The sequence below is a fragment of the Myxocyprinus asiaticus genome, chromosome 39 (genome assembly GCF_019703515.2).
Source record: "Myxocyprinus asiaticus isolate MX2 ecotype Aquarium Trade chromosome 39, UBuf_Myxa_2, whole genome shotgun sequence".
In the NCBI taxonomy this organism is placed as follows: Eukaryota; Metazoa; Chordata; class Actinopteri; order Cypriniformes; family Catostomidae; genus Myxocyprinus; species Myxocyprinus asiaticus.
Window position 1 is genome coordinate 5,875,638 of NC_059382.1, and position 12,467 is coordinate 5,888,104.

Genomic DNA, 12,467 nt, shown 5'->3' on the forward strand with positions numbered 1-12,467 from the left:
ATTGAACTTTGTTGAGCAAAGTGTCTGCTACAGTGATACCCTGCGTTGGTCATACATTGTAAACTGGCACTCAAAGTTCAAACTATTTCAACTTTGCCCCCTTTTTCTGCATAGCCTATGATGATTGGACAATTTGCATGATGTAGACAATTTTTTTTTTTTTTTTTCAATTTTAATTCCAATTCTCAATTCGTTATGAGCCGAAAGAGAGCCAGTTCTTATGTTCTGAATTTTGTCCAACCCTGCAAATTACCCGTGGTACCGCCAAAGTACTTTTGTGAAAGGTGTACAGTATTATTTCACTTGAGGAATAGTTATTTCTCTAGGTACGGCTCTCCATCATTTCAACCCTGTAAAACTTTCGTTCTTTCATGGAACACAAAAGGAGTTGTTTATAGCAGAATATCCAAGCTGCTCTTTGGCAACCCCTGGTCCCCATCCACTTTCAATGTATGGAAAAGAGCAGCTTGGAAAGTCCACTTGCTAAACTTCTCATTTGGTGTTTCAGGGAAGAAAGAGTGTCAATTAGGTTGGGAACAACATGAGTGTGAGTAATCAATGATAGAATTTTAATTTTTGTGTGAACTATCCCTTTAAATCCATTAAAGCAAGTTAATTTGAGAGCTAGACAGGCCGGCACAACTCTGAAACAATGACTGTGAAGGAAGCTGTGCAGATGCAGGGGAATCTAATCAAATTGCTTTAATTAAGTCTGTTGAAATGACAGAAGCTTTTACTTCACTTCTATTGGATTACCAGAAATGCACCTCTCTTATGACAATCTGCATTATCGAAACAATCTCTCTCCTCCTCTTTTACTCTGTCTTTTCTCTCATGCTCTCCCCTCTCTCTCTCTCTGTCTGTCTGTCTCCCTTGCTGACTTTCTTGCGCTCTCTCCCTCTCTCTCTCTCTCTCTCTGTCTCTTGCTCGCTTTGCAGATGGGATGAGCTCGGGAGGAAGGCAGAGTGCTTTGCCAGTTGTGTGTGAGAGAGGGCTGGAATTCCCGCCATACGCAGAGAATTTAGAGAGCAACGTTCCTCAAGTGCAGGAAATACACTGAAAATGACAGCGTTGGTTTGAAGGTGCCTACCAATAAAGGTAAGCCAGACAAGAGAGGAAGCTTATCTGTGTGTCTGGATACATGCATGTTAATGTGGATTCAGAGTTGTCACATTTACAGTCTTGAATTACTATTGAGTGTACTTTTGAGTGGATATTATGTGTAATTCATACTATTTGTAATCTGTCAAGAGTTTCCTGTCGCTTGGTATCAAGCTCAACATGAGATCAAAACTGACCCAATACTTTCTTAAATGCACATTCCTGTTCTTATTGTGCATGACTCTAAATGAAAATGTTTGTCTTTGTAATCAAATCAAATCTTTTATCAAAATGCAGTCTCTTTTTTTTTTTTTGGTTTCATTTGACATCACAAATCCCCCTTACTTTTCAACACCTCCCCTCCATCCACCTGGATCCAAAGTGGGAATGTAACACACTTTTTCACTGTGACTTTTTTTGCATGACAATCCCCCTAAATTCACATTACTGTAATGCATCTGGGCGTTTCACTTTGAGTTTATTTGTAATTCACTGAATTACACCTTTTTGTCTTAATACTTGTTCTCATTTAGATTAGATTAATTTAGATTTTTTTTTACTGTATAACTCTAAAAGCAAAAACTGTTATGTAAAGATTTTTATTGAAATCAGCAAATACTACCATAACATATAAATACTTTACAATTTAAATAATATATCATTCTTTTTCATATTTAAAATTTCTTGCAATGCCTAATGTAATTACACCCATAAAAATAATAAAAAAAAACTGCTCACACTATGTGAAGCTGATCACAGAGGAGAATGTAATTGGTTTGTGTCAACATCACCATCTAAGCGCTCCTCTCCACTGAGTGAGGCGTCTAACTGTGCTGTGATTTGGCCTGCCATGCACTAGAGAGTTTGCTTACTTGTTTGCTGAAATCCACGGTGGCACACTTGCCCTCCAAGACCTCGACCGTTTAAAAAAAAAAATTAGTTTTTTATTCTTGGCACGTTGAGACTCCCACATAATTACATTCTGACAACCCGATGGACAATGCGTCTTTAGAATCCACACCTCCAGAGTGTGAACTAATCCACCATCATTCAGGACCATGGACAGCTCCCTGCTGACACCTACTTAGATGTATCTTGACATGACAAGATAAAAGCAGTGTAATTGTGGATGCCTGTCACGCCGTGTCCTAACCTGATGCGATAAGATAAGATTCCAATGACAAGCTATTTGTCTTTCCACAATGAACGCAAAACTGCTGTGCGACGCGGCACAATCACAGCAAATCAGAATATACTATAAGATGTTTAATGTACTGTTATGAAGAGTGGGATTTTGGACCAATGAGAGTTCACAGTGAGCAGGGCTACCTAGCACAACACTGCAGAAAATAGAAAACCAAGTGATCGACAAAATGTGCATGCCGTTGACATGGTGGCTGGTAAAGACAAAAACTCTGGTTAACATGAAGGAGATACCTTCGTCTGTTTTGGACAGAATGTAATTGTCCAAACTACTATTACTACTACTCCTACTAATATCTTCTACTATTGTAGTAAAAAAATATAATGAGAATCACCACTGACAAAAATTGGAATTTCAAAAATGACACATTATGGTAATAAAATGTGGGGGAAATGTGCATAATTTTCATGAAAATGTATAAATCGTAATGATCCTCAAAATCATAGGCTTTATTTGCATTATGAAAAATACCATTTCTTTTTTCCTTTCGATGTTTGGGGGAAAATTTTGGCTAGACATATTTTCATGAGATTCACACTTAGGCCCAGTCAAAATCTGCAGACTGTTTTCGCATTTTCTGCGTTGATTTTTAGGGAAAATCAGATGGAAAGGGATTTAAACATAGTAAAATGTATTAAATGGATCTGAGTGTACTATACTCTAGCTCAAAGCTATTCTGTGTGAGTTTAATGCATAAATTCCATCTGGACCTGCTTATAGGCTCTTTTGAAGTCAATGAGTACATCATGTAAGTGCCATGTAAACAGCTTAAATGGTTTTCCTTTATCGGGGTAAGGAAAAAATGGTTTAAGCACCGATCGGCACATATATTTTTGACCATTACCCTGATTTGGCATTGCATGTAAACACCTTTACCGCTGTTCTTACAGGCTTATCCAATGTGCACAAGTGAATGCATGACTGTTTACATTTTGACATTCCAAGCAGAGAATAACCCAATGATTTCAAATCTCATTTAATGTATTTTTGTTTTGTCAGATTTTTTAATGAGTTTTGGTAGTTATCAGCTTATTGGGGTGCATGTAAATGCAATCATAAACTTTAAAACGTTTTTAAGGTGTCACAGTAAACAGTACCTGTTGCCTATGCCTGTTTTTGAACTATATACAGTATATTAAATATTAATATTAAATGAAGGCTGACAGAGTGATTGAAACCAGGCTGTCTGCAACTAAAGGATTTTAGACTGCATCTAATGCTGGTGTTATGCAGCACAGGCCATTTGATTGCTAATCTCAAACAGGTTGTTGTGTTTGAGAGTCGCGGCGCACGATGATCTAGCAGACAGAAGGAGGGAGGGGTGTTGGGTGACAGCAATTCAGGCGCCTGGCTGTAGTCATCCCGCTGGGCCTGTGTCCAACACTGCCATGGCCTCTGAGCAAGAGTCACTGACCACCGTAATCTACACTGAACCGTAGCCGAAAGTGAATGGAGATATTGATCATGGGAATTAGGCATCTTTGTGGTGCCTGCTTTATCAATGAAGGAGTAGGTTTGAAACTAAATGGTTTAAGCGGTATTGACTGTACTGGTTGAGTTGCAAGTTTCTCTGATGGGTTGCACCACTGAGGATTTTAAAGTTGAAGTCTGTAATATCTATGCCACAAGAGACAACAAACAGAATAGCAAAAATAATGGCTGTTTTCAAACAATCCCTGTGACTTTCATTGGTAGGACAAACAATAATAATAACACAGTTGGTGGAGAGATTCAATAAGAATGAATTAAAGGCACCCATTAAAGCACTGATTATTTGGACACAATTCACTAAAGGAATTTCATTTCAGGCAATAGTGCAAATGCGCTCACAAAATTTGTGCTGAACGCAATTTGGACAGTATAATTCTGATCTCGCGGGCCAGCTCTGACCACTATATAGCGGAGGATGCAGCAGACCACTGCCCTCTGGCACAGTTTGCTGGGACTGTGCAGCATCACTACACTACTGTGATCCAGATACCTAAATCAACTCTTTAACATGCAGAAAATGCACTTGACTACACGGTGCATCTAGATATGTGCCAGTTTTAATGCTTCTCTCCATCATTTGGTCATTATTTAATTACTGCTGCCATGATTAATAGATAATGTACACAAAAATCTATTTTAAATACAAGTTAGCTCACCACCTGCTTTTCATGGGTAGCACAATGTTGATTGCAAACAGCACAGAGTTTTGTGAATAAAATGCAATTAATGGTGAGCCTAGTTTACACAGAAAGGAGTGTTTGAGTGGAAAAAGACTACAATGATTTAATTAATTACTAAAGACGCAACTCTATTTCAGCGCTTATTGCACCTGCTTAAACTAGATTAGGTGGTTAGTGAATAAGATGCAGGTTTTTTTACGCAACAGTACCATGTGTAAAAGTGGTTTAACCGTGAATTCACCCTATTTTGTTATTCACATTTAGTATTTTGCCAGTACAAGATGTACCATGCCTCCATTGTGTAAATTTCAGCTACTTTACAACTATGCAAAACTCACTTTTTTTCTCCATTCTCTGCAGTGCAAGGTGAATCAGCTGTCTATGCAAATGCCTGTATGTTTAATTCCAGCCAAGGAGCTATTGATGGAGAGTTCAATGGTTGCATTGTAAAATGGAAGCTTATTGATTTTATTTACCCCTTGCTCCATGGCACGCCTGTTGAGAGGTGTAAGAGTGAGTGATGGCAAAATGAAACAAGTCAGGCATTATACATCAATGGTCACTGGTCTGACTGTCTCAGACTGGGTATCTGTGAAAGAGAGAATATTTGATCAGTCCGGAGACCGACAGACAGATCAGACTGCTAGAGGACGGACTAGATCCCACAACATGCATGGTAAGGAAATCAATGAAAGGAAGGAACTACATTTTTTGTTTTTGCAGAGGGGTGACACCAGCCTCTGAAGAAGTCCAATCTGGTCCACGGGATGATTTGAGGAAAAAAATACAAGAAACATTCCCACCTATTATAGCAGTATGATATGTTCATAATATTATTTTTTGGCTATTGCAGTTGAGACAATTTAAATGGTTGTATACAAAGATGTTAACAAAATAATGCTGAAAATGCATTTTACAGGGCAAGAGCAGCATTTAAATATCACAAATATGTGGGACTTTGCACTTTTCAACTGAAACTGCATCATTGGGTGGCACAATTCTTAAAAGAATGTTCCTGGTACAAGTTAGGCTTAATCAACGGCTTTTTTAGCATATTATTTCAATTTGTTCCTTGATTATAAAAAAAAAAAAAAAAAAAAAAAAAGTGTTTGCAGTAAGGCACTTACTGCACACTAGTACAATACACACTGTTTCAATAGTAAAGCCACAGGATGTAAATTCTATACGTTAACATAATTAGAGTGTGATAAAATGTATGTTCTACATGATTTTATTGTGATAAAATGGATTGCAGGGTTTACCGCTGTTATGTCATAATGGCAACAAAGTTGCAATATAGAACTATACACAGATAAGGTTAGGGAGTGATTTAATCACTCTAACATGCATGTTAAAATGCTGCTGATTGAGCTTAACAAACACAGAACATTCCATTAAACGTTTAAATTAGGTCCTCCCCAATCTTTAATATTACGTCCTTGGTGTTGATCATTCGCTCTGCATGGGTGCACCACTGTTGAGCAACTAAAAAAATTCAGCCCTTACAAGGTGACGTTGCTTCCAGTCTGGCCCTCAATCTAAAATGAGCTTGATGCTCCTGTTTTAGAATACTGAAAATGGAAATATGTTGTAGCATGATATGCATGCAATTGCATGTCTTTTATTCACAATAACGGCAATAAATGTAATAATTTCAACATGCTTAAACGTTGAATATAGTATGGACTGCCTCATATGACAGCTAGGAATGTCTTATACATTATATATAGTAACCTCCATATCATACTGTACTGAGCAATAATTCTCAGCTGCAAGTTCTGCCATTTCTTCACTTAAACCACACTCCATGTCAGCTAGGCATTTTTATTCGTCGGTATCATAGGGACATAATACTTCATTAAGTGTAATGGTAACTCCATAAATTTTAGGCCTGAATGCGCCTCTACAAACATATCATTAAAATTTGATGAATTGTTGGTTCATAAAAGCTTTGTGTTTAATGAGTGGGACATTCCAGACCATGAGATATATTTCACAGCAGTCGTCTACTCTCAGTGAATTAAAAAAGAAAGCCTGGCTTTGTCTTGCATGGCAGGAATGTCACCACTGATAAATAGTATTTGGCTTTCTAAATTAGTCTTTGTATATTGAAATAATCACATATTGGTTGTGTCTTATTGAATAATGTTTTGAAGTATCAGACCATGTCAAGATGGTTATGCTATGATGCCTGGGTCTTTTCGATGAGAAAATATTTAGATAAATGTGTATTTATTTTGTAATGAGTCTCTGTAACATTCATAAATGTGTGGCTTTTTAATTTTGAGACACTGACACAATGTGGCCACAACACAGGAAGGAACTTTACCCTTTTTTTTCCTTTTTTTTAGTACTTGAAATATGAACTTCATGAATAAGCCTTAATAATAATAATGAAAAAATGTCCACCCTTCATTATGGGGCCACTCAAGCAGTTTAATGTTGTTACCTTTAAAAAGCCAACATACTATTATTGTACAAATATCTATCAGTCAGTCCGTCTGTCCGTCCGTCCATCCGTCTGACAAACTAGCTGTATCTGTCACATAACAGTGCTGATTTTAGAAGATGTGAAATTAGTAGTTTATACATAAATATATATATATATATATATATATATATATATATATATATATATATATATATATATATATATATATATATTGAAATATGCACATTCCTTGATCATCTTGTCAAGTCAATGTACTGCTTTGAATATTATTTTGAACAGAAGTAACTCAAATAGTTAGATCAGAGTCAAGGCCATTATGTTTCATTAAATATGCATAACTTACAAATATGTATCTGAACCACACAAAATGTGATAATTTAGCTTTATTCTTTTCTGTCTGGCAGTACCCAGTGGTGTCATGGCAGCTAACACAAACAGAGTGAGATGTACTGCCGTCCTAGCTGGACCTTCACTCCTCCTCGTTATCTTCCTCATGTGGATCCTGTGCATAGACTCAGTGGACGCTCAAGGGCAAGGTACGAGCAAATATTTCCAATTTATAAGGCTTTTATTTCTTTAAACAAAACCTCTTGTTTGAACAGCATCTTTGAGTCATGTGAATGTAGCCAGAGTGTGCTTCTACTTTTGTGAAAAGTTCGATCAGATTCATTGGGATGACTGGTGCTCTGTTTAAGGTTGTTTTAACGTTGTGTATAGGTGGGCTTTTTTTCGGGCTCTGGAAGTCTTAATTTCCAATTTCATGCTACCCTGGGTGCCGCCATGTTTACGTGATGTCATACACTTGCAAAACGGAGTTGTGGATTTGTGGAGTTTCAAAGTCGGATGTCTGACGTCAAGTGGTGTTCTATTGCAATTAGTTCTTTTTCAAAGTACTGTAGGAAGGTGGAAATTCTGACCCTCCAAGTTGAATGGAACACAGCATTAAACCCTAGATATCCACGTAGAGTCACCCATATTGGCAGGGCTTTAGGTTTGCTTTTTTAGGTGAACTTAAATCTAATTAGCACAAATATAAATTTATTAGCACACAGATTTTTATTGCTACATTTTACTACTTCTACTACTACATTTTTAATACAGTATTCAGTGGGACCACTCAACCAGCCCACAGAAGGAACATTATTGCAAACCTTACTTGGTGTCCACAGGAACACGTTTAAGTCTGAGCGTGTGAGATTTGGCAATAGCGAAGCAGACATCAGACTCATTGTACATGTTTCTTGTTACTACACCCCTTGTAGGTGGAAATTACACTTATTGCACATTTGAATGGGTTAAAAAATGGGTTGATCATTTTAATTGCAAATGCGAGCAAAACTGTTGAACTGTACAGCCCTGCCTTTTGAGCTTGTTTCAAAGCTTTTTTAGTTCTTTCATAATCTGTATTAATTTCTTGCATTATCACACATTCATGCAAAATTTTACAGAACATGAGTATGGTTTGATGGCTCTAGGTCAGTACTTTAAGATATTTGGAAGAATTTATTCTAGATTCTTTATCAGTGCTGCAGTTTTTATTGTGAGTACAATAGCTCATATTAGTTTATTTTGTATATCAATAATAACTGATCAACATGGCTGCTGCTATCCCAGAATATTGTTCCAACTTTTTGGTTTGACAGTATACCTGCTGTATCTGAGGAAGTTTTGTAAATTAATCTCTTCAAATGACTTGGAGACACTTAACACACTGTTACTTCAAAATCTGCTTCAGGCCAAAACACATTTATCACTCTCACAAGTAGTTGCCGTGTGGTTGCACACTTCGGGTTTGCTTCCAGTTTTAATTTCCATCTCCCATGGAGACAAGGCCATGTTGCCCTCTACTGTCAGTTCCTCTGCAGACTACCACCTCTCCAGCAGCCAAGCTTATTTATAGCGGAGCCGGGAACTGCCACACACACACACACACACACACACACACACACACACACACACACACACACACACACGCAAACGCATTCACTCATGCCGCTCAGAGTGAAAACAATTTGAGAAGTTCTCCTGTTCCCTTCATTGCCAAGTACCGCTGTCATCTACAAGGTTAATGGCAGGCCTGCATTTATTTGTAACTACACTGGAGAAAGTGGGAAATTGCGGGTTCAACAAGTTAAGCTGAATTGACAGTAGTTGTGATAAAATGTTGATTACCACATCAAAAATAATTTACAGTAACACGCGTTTTATGCGTTTACAGTAAGGCACTTACAATGGAAGTGAACGGGGCCAGTACATAAACATAAAATACACACTGTCTCAAAGGTATAGGCACAACATGTAAACATCATGAGTGTTAATATGATTTTAGTGTGATCAACATTCAATCAACAAATGATGTACATTGAGCATAGCTTGTACTGAACCTAGAACATTCCTTTATAACAAGATACATTTACTTGAGATACAAAATTAATACAAAAACGTATTAAGTCTTGTTTCTTGTTGAGGTTTATGCTTAAAACAGGTTTTTGCCAATGAGGTAAGAAAAATAAACTTAATTCAAAGGGAAAAAATGACAAAAATATTGATTGCTGAAAGAAATTATTCTTTGCAGTCCGGGCAGATAGTTGGAACGGCATGAGGGTTTAACATTCAGTCCTCATAGGAGTGAGGACTGATTAATGGAACTCATCTGTGGCATATGCCAAAGTAAAATATGGGGGATGGCGATAGAGACAAGCTTGAATGAATGAGTGAGACAGAAATAGATGAACAAGTCCAACATAACATAACAAATCCTCCGGGATTCAGTGAAGCTTCACTGGACAGAGTTATTTGACAAAGCTGACATCGGGTTGCGTTGGTAGTTTGTGATGCGTGTCTGAGGGTTTATTTTTGGTGCGAGGCGACTCGTAAAAGAACTTGTCTGCCGTGTAATGATTTTTCTGTTCTGCTTTCTCCTATGAGATCAAATATCTGGCCTGTGTTGCTCTGCGATGTCAGTAAATTGACGTTTTTAGCTCAATGGATTAGGAAAGCATAATTATTCAAAAAGTACATTCGCTGTAGAATTTTGTCTGTCGCCGTAGTTTCACACTTTTGCCACAAAAAGCAGAGATTGATGACTGTCAATAAGAGCTCAGGGTTAAGAGGGACAAACTTATTGTACAGTATAAAGTATGCAGTCTGCTTGAGTACCACATAAAGAAATAGTTTACCTTGATGTAGTTTAAAATATCATTCCGAATCCGTATGATGTTTTTTTTTTTTTTTTTTTTTTTTTTTTTTTTTTGTGGTTCAAAGTTGTCAAGCTCCAAAAAGGACAAAAAAGTAATTTTTTTTAAGTAGTCCATATGACTTGTGTGCTATATTCCAAGTCTTCTGAAGCCAAATGATAGCTTAGACAGATCACCAATAATCTTCCCTTCTGCCAAAGCTCTGAAATTTCACTGCAATTTCAGATTTAGTGAATAACAACCTCTGTTCCTCACACAAAACTATTGAATGGCTTCAGAAGACTCGACTTATAGTGCACACGCTGCATGGACTACATTTATGGTTCTTTTATGGTGGTTATTTTTGTCCTTTTTGGAGCTTCACAGATTGATCACTATAAACCGTCATTGTTTGGAAAAGAGCTGCATGAAGATCCTTCTTAATTTCTTCTTTGTGTGCCATGGAAAGAAGAACAGCATACAGTACTGTACACATTTTGAATGACATAGGAGTGTGTAAATAATGACAGAAAGTTTGCTTTCCCAAAGAAACGTTATTATATCTGAAAGGGTCGAGTAAGACTAAATAATTTTTTCTTGCTTTTTGGAAACGATTTTCAAAACCTTATTATTGCTCCATTATCCGGGAAAACCATGTTTCCTCTTTTGTTTATAACTTTTGAGGACAACAGCAATAAGTTTGATGCTAAATCTCACATGTCATGCCTGATTTTGGAGTTTCAAGGCTGGTTTATGTTTTGCTTTGGAATGTTCAGCCATGACCGGATTGCTTTCTCCGCAGTACCCGCAGACTAACTGCATTACAGGACATCCATCTTCGTTACCTGGGCTCTCTGGCTCCACTGTGCCTCTGTGTCAGGTTGCAGCTCTTTGCTGAAGACGAGAATGGAACGCCCCTCGTGTTTGATGTTGGGTCAGTGGAGATGATTTCTGCTTGCGATCATCAGCATGGATAACATGCCAGGGGTTTTGATTTTTATCAGAATCAGAGTCAGAATGAGCTTTATTGCCAAGTATGCTTACACATACAAGGAATTTGTCTTGGTGACAGGAGCTTCCAGTGTACAACAATACAAAAACAGCAACAAGACTTTTATAAAATAATTAAAATTGAATAAAAAATAGATAAATATTGAAAAGAAAAAAATATATATATAATACACATACATACATACACACATACATTTATATACATACATATACACACACATACACATACATATACATACATATACACATATATACACATATACACATATATGAATATATATACATACATACATACATACATATACATACATACATACATACATACATACACACATACATTTATATACATACATATACACACACATACACATACATGTACATACATATACACATATACACATATATGAATATATATACATACATACATACATACATACATATACCTACATACATACACACATACATTTATATACATACATATACACACACATACACATACATATACATACATACATACATACATACACACACATACACATACGTAGTGCAAATCTAAATACAAATCGGTTATGTACAGTGGAAAGGAATGTAATGGCAGAAGAGGTAGGATGTGTTGGATAATATAAAAAGACTAAGCTGTGTATTGCACATTCATTATTGCTCAAAGGGGCAGTTTTAACTGTTGATGAGATGGATAGCCTGGGGTAAAAAACTGTTCCTGTGTGTGGCAGCGGGGCCATGGTCAAGCGTCCGTCCGGAGAGAGAGAAAGCAGTAAGGGTGCTTGCACCTGAGCTAAATTATGTCTAACACCTTTCTCTAATCACAGTGAGCACGAGGAGAGCGGCATAAAAGAGCCACACTGCCAGCAGACCGGAGAGAGAGAGGAGAGAGAGAAAAAGCTCACTCACTGGTTCTCTGATGCGCCGTCGCGTGGTCGCCGATCACTCCTCCACCCTCTTACTCCTCGGAGTCCCGTCCCTCCTCACCTTGCGGACGGCGGCCGTTCCCCGTGTCCGGGCAGTCGGGCTCCTCCGTCCCCCGGGGGATGGCAGCGGCGCTCCCCTGGGTGGACGGCAGTGTCGAGGACACTACAACGGGCATCCCTCCTCCCTCCCGGGTTTCGGCACCAATGTAACACATCAATGGAAAGGAGGAGGCGAGCTCCGGCTTGATAGTATAAATAATATTTAATTAAATAAAAAGACAAACAAACACATACAGAGCAGCTGCCCATAATTCTCTCTCTTGAGCTGCCATCTTTGGTCGCCTTTATCCCTCGCTCGCCTCATCAGGCTGATTGGGGTCCGGGCGTCCGTCATTCCGCCCGGCCCCGCCTTCCTCCGCGCTACAC